General features: G+C 45.9%; 1 long non-coding RNA gene across 2 annotated transcripts; it reads right to left on the bottom strand.

Annotated features, from left to right (window-relative positions):
* Positions 1–783: 783 nt before the first annotated feature.
* LOC122462253 lies at positions 784–9276 on the bottom strand. 2 transcript variants are annotated; one of them, XR_006284702.1, is made up of 3 exons: positions 9185–9276; positions 3689–3752; positions 784–1390 (listed from the first exon to the last, which is right to left on the bottom strand). It is a non-coding gene; the product is annotated as an uncharacterized LOC122462253 (long non-coding RNA). The 2 variants fall into 2 exon arrangements; XR_006284701.1 differs by lacking the exon at positions 9185–9276 and adding an exon at positions 5954–7664.
* Between the last annotated feature and the right edge of the window lie 515 nt (positions 9277–9791).

Below are 9791 nucleotides of genomic sequence, written 5' to 3'. Positions count from 1 at the left end.
GGCATGAAACAGACATTCCAAGTTTCAACCAGCTCTAACAACAGCCTGTGACACACCCTCACCCCCCTCCCACCAACCAATTTTTGAATTGTTTTAAAGGTGATCTCTAAAGCTTTTGTCCTAAATACAGCACATGCCTTACCTCTATTGGATCTACCAGCACTCATCACTGGCCATAAAAACCTCTCAACATCAGGGGATTTTGTTGTAGACACCCTTCAAGCCACTTTCTTATCTCCTGTCAGAGAAGTTGAGGTTTCTAAACCAGCCCAGCCAGGAGCATTTCCTCCTTCACCCACCCACCCCAAAAATGAAAGAGGACATCAGCCAGATTGTAGCCTTGCAGCCACACCACACCTGAGTACTACACAGGTCTGTTTCTCTTCACCCTAACCCCATATCACATATGGTGAGGAGGAAACCTACCATGTGACAGATGGACACACACCCTCCCTTCTCTCACTCCACCCCTCCCCACACCAAGGCCTGTCTGTCTTTCTCCTCCAGTATGTGACCATCAAGGGGCCGGGGCAGGGGGGCTGACTTCCCTGAAGGAAAAGCATTTCTACTGTTTTATTAGATGCTTGAGATGCTGTAGTGAAATTGCAGCCCAATAGCTCCACCTACTGGCTGCTGTCCATTACAGCACCCAGCCCAGCTGACTAGAGGAATTTCCTGATGGAAAAGTGGGATGCCAGTGAGTATCTGGAAGCTTAAATGCAAGGAATAGTGGCCTGTTTTATTTTTGAAATGAGGAAAATCTGTTCAGATGGGGCATATTACATATAAAAGCGACTTGTAATTGTGAATCCACCTAGCACCTGTATTTATCACCTTGCAGACAAATATATTTCTGGGTTCCAACTCTGAAGAACAAGAGAACTTTTTTATTCCAGGGCATGGTGCAAACCAAAGTCTAAGGAGTGGGTAGCATATGACACCAAGAGAAGGGGAAGCCTGCTGAATCAGAAAAAACTGCTTCCCATTAGAGAACTCTTCAGCATTGCCACCCTTCTCAACTGTCTCCCCTGGGACTGATTTTGGGTCACATCATGAAGTCACATAAGTCCCCAAAGCAAACTTTTGGGCCTTCTAATATCCCACAAGCCTATCTTGTGGAATAGACCCTTCAAAACCATGACTGCCTTGTGAAAAAAAGGTGTGGTGATCCCTTGGAGTGATCATCTTATTTGCATTTGAGTCCTTCATTCATCTTCATTTCTTGCCCCTGGAGGGACATCAGGCAACAAGAAGACTCAAGAATCCAGTGGTGCCTTGTGCTTCTGCCCATCTCTTTTCTGAACCTCCTTTTTTAAACAGAGGAGAGTCTGTTTATCCTTGGCTTCCATTTTCTCAAGGGTTGCTGAAGCAATGTGTAGGCAGCAACTGTCTAAGGCAGGAGAAATTGATTTAATTCACCACAGAAACTAGAAACAAAAGCTTGTGGTGGGTCACATCTTGTTCATTTTCACCTCCACACCCCAGCCAATACAGGGCTGTTCCCAGTGCTCTAGTCAGTCTGGTTTCATAATCTGGAGTAAAGGGGTTTCCACTCCTTCCTTTGGGAGACTATTCCACAGTCTAATAGATCTCAGCATTAGGAAATGTCTCCTGATAACCTAAATATTCCCTTTCTTTGTTACATCCCCTGCACGATCCTTCCTGCACAAAACTCTTTGTCCTCTTCAGAGTTACACCTTTTAAATACTTGTCACAAGTTGCCATGTTCCCCCTCCAACACCCCTGACTTGTCATTTGGCCAACTAAATGACTATATATATATATTCTCTAGCAAAACACATTGTTAAAGATGAGTTAAGATTTCTTAGCAGTACCTCATACTCTTCCAGAAATGTGGAAGTTGGCAGCCAAAAACTACAACCGCTGAGAGCCAGGAAATGTCCCTCCATCCCCAAAAATCTAACTCAACACCTTCAGTCAGCCTCCCACTGTCTGCCCCCCTCCCCCTCAGCCCAACCTGCTCCCATCAGCTTCCTAGCCACCTTATCTTCCCAGGTTTCACAGTAACAGCCGTGTTAGTCTGTATTCGCAAGAAGAAAAGGAGTACTTGTGGCACCTTAGAGACTAACCAATTTATTTGAGCATAAGCTTTCGTGAGCTACAGCTCACTTCATCAGATGATGAAGTGAGCTGTAGCTCACGAAAGCTTATGCTCAAATAAATTGGTTAGTCTCTAAGGTGCCACAAGTACTCCTTTTCTTCTTATCTTCCCAGTTTCTGACACCCACCTGAAAATTAAGATGTATATTAAGCGGTTTAAAATGCAGTACAAATTAATCAATTTGGAGGAGTAGTTAAAGGGAGGAGACATTGGGGAAGGAATGATTGGTGAAGCTGAACACAACCTACACACTCACCTTTGGAGGGGGGTATTAAGGCACTATATGTAGAAGAAACTCTGGTTACACTTCAGAGCCTTGCTTACACTGGCAAAAACTGGGCTAGTAATTTACGTGTGGGCTCCACTGTACTGCACAATGGTGGAAGCTGTAGGGTAAATAGGGTGTGTATGTTTTTATCTAACACTACTCAGAACAGGGTTAAGCAACATGGTGGATAAAAATGCCCGCAACTTATGACATTAATGTTCCCACCAGTGCTACCCCTGGGAAACCTCTCCTCTGGTGAATTGCTGGTCCTGTTTTCGCCAGCATAGATACAGACCAAAGGAAGAAGAGTTTAGATTGTTTGACAGCATTACCAATCTTTGATACTATGAGAGCAGCAGATGGGGTGGGGTGTACAAATGGCAAGGGACCTGCATCAGGACTGGCATTCAGTGACTAGCAAGACATGTGAAGGTATTTTATCCCAATATAGAGAGGAATGCATCTCCCTCTGCGTTGCTGGTGGTAACTTTGCCAGTCCAAGGAACAATGGTAATTGCTTGTTACTGTGGAAACTAGACCTCCAGAAATAATACTTATGAGCCAGCAGGGTCGTGGGAGAAACACAAGCTTACAGCCTGCTGAAAACACATATGATTTGGCTTCATAGATGAGATGGGGTTCAAAGGAAAGAACTAAGTAGTTTGAATGTAACAGGAGCCCAGCAGAACCTTTGTTCCTCCCTTCAGCTTGAGCCCCAAATCTTTTAGGTGGCTCAAAAAAAGTTCAGGTGACTTTTTAACTTAGCGTTCTTCATTTCCACGGCTGCCACTGCGCTTTCTGGTTTCAAGGGCCCCCAAGATAACTCACAGAGAGGCTGTTCTTGTGATATTTGCAGCCTACCTGGAAGTGGGGCATCTGTTCCCCTGAGTTTTCCTGCCTGTGGTAAAGTGACTCACCAGCTGCTACAACATCGTGTGGCTAGAAGCAGCATTGCAAGGTTTTGTTCTTTAGTCCTGCCACCCAGGTCCTCAAGTGGTCCCCTTTTGCTCTGTGATTCAGACCTTTGGCCAGGCCACCTTTGGTCTCACCCCTTTCAGGGTAAACCAGGGTTTTCAGCAATAGCCCCGGGCCCTTGCATCAGGTTGAAACCCAATAGTTGTTTTGGCCCCTTGTGTTTGGGGTCTTCTGGCTAGACCTTCCACTGAGGCTGTAAGGGAATCCAGTCTCTCCCTCTACCCTGGATTCCAGCCCAGGGATCCTTTGTGGCAAAAGGTTAAGGTCTGTCTGGTCACACAACTCTTACTTCTTCCCTGGGATACTTCCTACAACGTATTCACCTTCTCCTCAGGGATTCGTACTCTCAGCAGGAGTCTGACCCAGGGCCCAGCCCGAGTCTCAGTCCTTAAGGTAACAAAGGAAAAGAAACAAAATTAACAGAAATGAAGAGCAGTTCCAGCATTTCAATCATACCCAGAACCTCCAGCCATCTGCTTTGTGTGCACACTCAACCTGAGGTAGCTTGGCTCTCTGCCATAGACTGTCAGAGTTGGAAGGGACCTCAAGAGATCATTTAGTCCAACCCCCTGCTCAAAGCAGGTACAATCACCAATTTTTTTTGCCCCATCCCTAAATGGCCCTCTCAAGGATTAAACTCACAACCCTGGGTTTAGCAGACCAATGCTCAAACCACTGAGCTATCCCCCCCGCCCTTATGCTCCTCTCCAGGAGCTGAGGAGAAGCCTGTCTTCCTGCTGAGGCTGGGGCCTCTGGAATTGAGCTTCTTCCTTTTAAAGTCTTCTCTACCAAGACTGACATGCTTCAGAGGTGTGAGGGGGCAGGGGTGCTGCTTGAACCCAAAGCTGCTCTTTAACCCCTTCTTGCCTGGTATAGGCTGTGTATGCTCCATCACACTGCCCAATCCTACAAACCCAAGAGGCAGGGACAATTTGGGTAAAGTCTGAACTTTGGGGAACTTTTCCTAACCAAACCCCATTTGAGGGTCACCTGTTACCATTAAGAACAAGTCACTGTGGGAGAAGAAAGCTTGCAGGCAGAAAGGGGGAAAGGCAGTGAAAGATGCAGAAGTGCTGGCTGCCCACACCTCTGTGTGTGCTGAGCCTTCTCCCTTTGCATGCGATTTTGCCCTTAAAGGGAGAGGAGTGGATGGGGAAAAAGAGGTCAGATGGTGGATGCAGAAGGCTGTGACCACAGCTATTTTGTGACTCCCTTCCCTCACACTCCCAGGCTTCCAAAGAACTCTACCATAGTAGGCAAGCCCTTAGTGGCATAGTACAGTGATGGGCAGCTGCATACCACATATATATGGAAGCCAGCTTAATCCCATGCATGAGGCAATGGAAAACAGAGCTCCCACACTTTGGCTCCGGAACACTGTCCTAAAGGAAGATTTCCTCCAGCTGCCATTAGCTATAGAGCATATAACCTCCTTGCAGATACCAGAAAGAAAGATCTTTAAAATGATGCATGCTTGGAAAGGCCGATCATACGTGGCAGAGGGCAGTGATGTGCCTACATAAGTAAGTGTACCCCATAATTTTGCAACCCTTACTTGCATTTACTATTGCTGTGGTAGCTTTGTGTTTCCCACCCCCCACCCCCAGTGTTCATTGAATAGTTCCAGACACCTGCAGACCAAGTGGCTGTTAGCCAAGACAGTCTCCTCACTCACCTTATTGAATAGTTACTTTGAAAATGTCAGAGAGCAAAGGTTCATGGGGCAAAAAGTTAACCAAGAAAGGTCTGGAGATTGAGGCTGACGTCTGGGATCCTGTCTGCCCTGGGCTTCTACCCTATTAGAAAACCATGCTTGAACACATTTCCAGCATGTTTAAATAGGATTCTCTAAGGATATACAGCTGGGGGTGTGAATGGAGCTCATGTAGGTGTATCAGCACTCTAGCTAGCTCATTAAAAATAGCAGTGTGGACCTCATAGTGCAGGCTTCAGCACCAGCTGCACAAGGGAAGACTGACCCCTGGGGTTCATGCAGGCTTGTGTAGCCTGAACTGCGACATCCTCACTTCTATTTTTAGCAAGCTAGGTAGAGTACAGCAGTGCAGGTACGTCTACACGAGCGCCAAATCAGATGAAAGCTGAGGCCAGCTTCTTGTTTCCTCCACACCAGTCGCTCATCATTTAGTCTGGATGAGAGAAAGAAAAGAAGGGTCTGAGTGTTTGCATCAGTACAAGTATAGGTGTGGATATATAGCTATGGAAAGTAGTCTAGTGTTTGTAATTGCACCCACAATGTGCTAGGAGCTTCCCAAATGAAAAAGCTATTGTCCTTGCCCTGCAATACTCGCTATTGTCATTATTTATTAGTAATACAGTCACTCATGCAGAGGCCCAACTGACATCAGCGTGCCCCTCCGCTTGGCACTGTACAAATACTTAGTCTCTATCCCAAAATACTTGTGATGTAAATGGACAAGACAGACCAAGGGTGGAAGAAAAGTAGTATTAGTATTCCCATTTTACAGACTGGGAGTTGAAGCATAGAGGGATTGAGTGATTTGTCCAAGGTCACACGGGGAGGCTGTGGCAAAGTCAACATGTCACAGCCAGGTCATGGGCAGCCAAACCTTGTAGTCAGAGCCAGAGTCCACAGTCGTAACACAGGAGTTGAGTTGGGTCATGATATCGGGAGGACAGACGCAGGATAGAAATTGGAGATCAGAACAATGAGTCAGGAACCAGAGTCAAGCCAGATCAGGGTACCACAGTGTCAGTGGCAGGAGCCAAACTGGAGGTCAGGAATCAAAGGTCAGATGCCAGGAGTCAAGCCAGGCCAGGAAGCCAGGAAATCAAGGAGCAGGAGGCACACAGTCCAGAGCAGGGTAGAGCCCAGTTGTTCAGACAGGTTCCTGTTGCTGGTTTAAATAGAGCCAGCAGGTCAATCAGTTGTTCTGGGACTCCACCAATCAGACCCCGGGGCAGATCCTCATACTGGGGCTGGGCTTTATGGGTCCCAGGTAAGCAGCTGTCAGCTGGCTGTCAAGTGGAGGGTTGGTGCATGGCTGCTCCCATATACCCTGCAGGCCTGGATTTGGACCTGTGGGTCATGACAGAATAGCTGAGCCTAAATCTCCTGAGTCCTAGTCTAGTGCCTTAACCTCAAGACTATTCTTCTCACAATCTAAAGAGAGACTGATGGTAGCAGGAAGGAGTGCAATGCAATATAAATTAACAACATATTGTGGTCAAGGTGGCAATTAGCCACATCTCAGTAATAAAAATTGTATTGACAGTGTTTTGGGGGAGGTTGCTTGTTTTTAATATTTTTAGTTTTTTAAAAGCTGAACAACAAATTTCATATACACACATACACAGAGAGAGAGAGAGAAAGAGAGAGAGAGAGAGAGAAACCTGTTTAAGACCCCAAATCAGTCAGAATTATATGGTGACTTAAATGTGACAAAGACATTTTAATATTAAAACCGATAACTGAAAAACATTTGCTCCAAGGCTCAGCTGCTGGGACCCAAGTTCGAGATTCTATGTTTCCCTGGCAACAGGTGGTGACATCACAAGAACCTAAGCAAAACAGTCCTGCAGTGCCCCCTGGGCTGCTGTCATGTTTGAGTGGCTGCTGAAGACACATGGAGACAGACGACTAAAGGAGGAAGTTACCCAAAATTTAAAACACCTTTTCTTTAAAAGAAAGAAAGAAAAAAAAGGGGGGAAAAAGAAAAAAGAGAGAGGTTAATTCTAAGGCCTCACACTGGTCCATTTATGGAGATCACTGTCCAGTGCTTTAGAACCACACAGCAGTTCAAAAAGTAGAAGAAAAAAACAACAACTTGGATAAAAAATCCTGAAGCAGCAGCCACATTATCTTTGCCTGCAGAACCCCTCCAAATTCAAAACATTACCATGGTGACAAATTTCTGCTGTAGGTATGAAAAACTATTTCTTTGTGAAAGTCATTTTTGTAGAAACATGAAAAACTATAATTAACCCCCACCTTGCAGTTTACCAGCATTGTCACCAAATATTCAGAACTAGATTGGCTTCTCTTTTTAGGAATGGGTAACATGAGTTTAAATAAACTGATTTTTTAAAAAAAATCATGGATTCTACTAACTGAATTTACCCCTGTAAATTAATAGAATACTCTGAGATCTACAAAAAATATTGTATTGTGAGTTCATTTGCTCACAAATTACTTAGAGGGAATATTAATACCTCATGACTTAGAGAGCATAGATCTAACCTGAGACCTGATTGGAAATTTGAAAACATTTTAGGCCACATTCTCAACTGATTTACACCAGAGTTAACCTGGTGAGTTTCCGCTGCAGTCAGTGGAGTTACTCCAAATTTACAACCGTTGCACAGACGCCAACTCTCAATAATCTAGGAGGAGCTAAATTGTGCCCAACTGTTCATGCATTCACATGGCCCAAATTATATACCAGCTAATGAAAGACACCATAGCAAAGGCTCTCAGCTCCCATCCTGGGTTTCACAGGTAATCAATGTGAATTAAACTAGCATTTTCTTGTTTGTGCACAGTCTGAGTTCTGCATTAATACAGCTCTGCATGAAGTCCTCCCACTAATCTAATTCCCCTCAGACTCACAAAAGCACAGCTGTGTCTGCCAGTAACCTGCACAGCCATGGAGCGTACTGCACAGTGCCAGGGATAGATGGGCCAAATCCTCAGCAGCTGTAAATTCAGGTAACTCTATTGAAGTCAATAGAGCTGAGAGGCTACCCCCATGAAGACTGTCAGTTTCTCTTCTCCTGCTCAATCTCATGCTGAAGTGGTAAACCTGCATTTGTAAGATCATAACTCATTGCCATAGAGATAGTGGTGGTGTCCGATTCAGCATTATGGCTTCTCTGGGATTGAACAAGAAGTGAGGATGGGCACGTGGGTGGGAAGAAAGTCCATGCTTTAAAAGCAACACATTTCTTATACGGGGATAGAAAAGGGGAAATATCATCCCAACTCCTTGCTGTGTGTAAATGACATGGCAAACCAAGCGCTTGCTCCTGGCTTTGTCTCATTGTGTCAGAACAGCATGGAAATTAATCTTTAATCTCATCTCCCCAGAAACCCCACATTGCCACACAGTTATGCACCACTCTCCAGTGCAGGTGTATATAGTGTCACCAATACCATATAGAGTGCTATGTTCTATGAAGTCCTCTCACAGTAGCTACACCGTGGAACAGATATTTTTGCCTCAGATTCCATTAATAAGACACGTGCCCCACACTCAAATCATAATATTCTGTTTTATTTCCCCTTAAAAATGTCCTTCAGTAGCCATTAAAAACTAGTGATTACAATTCATTAATCATGTAAGGGCTTACAGGAAACTGGGTCACAACCCAGCTATTGTCCACATAGCTCCCCAAATCCACACAACCGAAGTTCAGACATTTTACTGTTAACAGAGGAGTTCCCTGGATACTTGCTGAGAAAAATCAGCAAAGTCAGCAGCCTTTTTGAATCTTCATCAAGCAGAGGCACATTTGTCCTTGAGATACTTCATGGGGTGAAGGTCCTTACTTTGAATGTCTTTCTTAAGACTGTCACACTGCTTTAGGCAGTGTTTGCACTGGAACTCAATGTTAAGCAGAGGCCAGGTCTAGGCAGAATTTGGATAGACACTCTCCAAGGAAAAACACATAATACTGTGGGAAAAGCAGGGGCATTTCCTTCTGAGACAATGCCTCATTATAGTGCTTGGGAAAGGGGATCATATTTTTTGATTAAAATGTAAAACTTTACAGCTTGTGGTCATTAAAGGGGGTTGGGGCACGGAAGAGGGTTTGGGGTGTGGGCTCTGAGCAGTGCTTACCTCAGGCGGCTCCCAGGAGAAGACAGCAGGTCCCTCAGGCTCCTAGGCGTAGAGGCAGCCAGAGGGCTCTGCTGCACACTGCCCCTGCCCACACCCCCTCCTGCACCTAAACTCCCTCCCAGAGCCCACACCCCCTCCCACACTCTGAACTCCTTGACCCCAGCCCAGAGCCCCCTCCTGCACCCCAAACTCCTCACCCCTGGCCCCACACCTGAGCCAGAGCCCTCACCACCTCCTGTACCCCAACCCCCTGCCCCAGCCTGGAGCCCCTTCCCACACCCTGAACCCCTCATTTCTGACCCCAACTTGGAGCCCTCACCCCAACCCCCTGCCCCAGCCTGGTGAAAATAAGTGAGTGAGGGTAAGGGAGGGCGAGCGACAGAGGGAGGGGGTGAGAGACACGGCAGGGGTGGGGCCTCAGGGAATGGGTGGGGCAGGGCAAGGGTGTTTGATTTTCTGCAATTAGAAAGTTGGCAACCCTACCCAGAAACCATATTTGTAAAGGTGCTCCTTGCCTTAGGTATCGTGTAATTTAGAGATGCAAACACCACCAAGCTATTTTCAATAGGCTAAACCCCTATCCCAGACCATCTACTTGTATTAAGAT

The sequence above is a fragment of the Chelonia mydas genome, chromosome 1 (assembly GCF_015237465.2).
Source record: "Chelonia mydas isolate rCheMyd1 chromosome 1, rCheMyd1.pri.v2, whole genome shotgun sequence".
In the NCBI taxonomy this organism is placed as follows: Eukaryota; Metazoa; Chordata; order Testudines; family Cheloniidae; genus Chelonia; species Chelonia mydas.
Note: the sequence above shows the minus strand (reverse complement) of the source record. Positions and strands in the feature narration are given on the sequence as shown.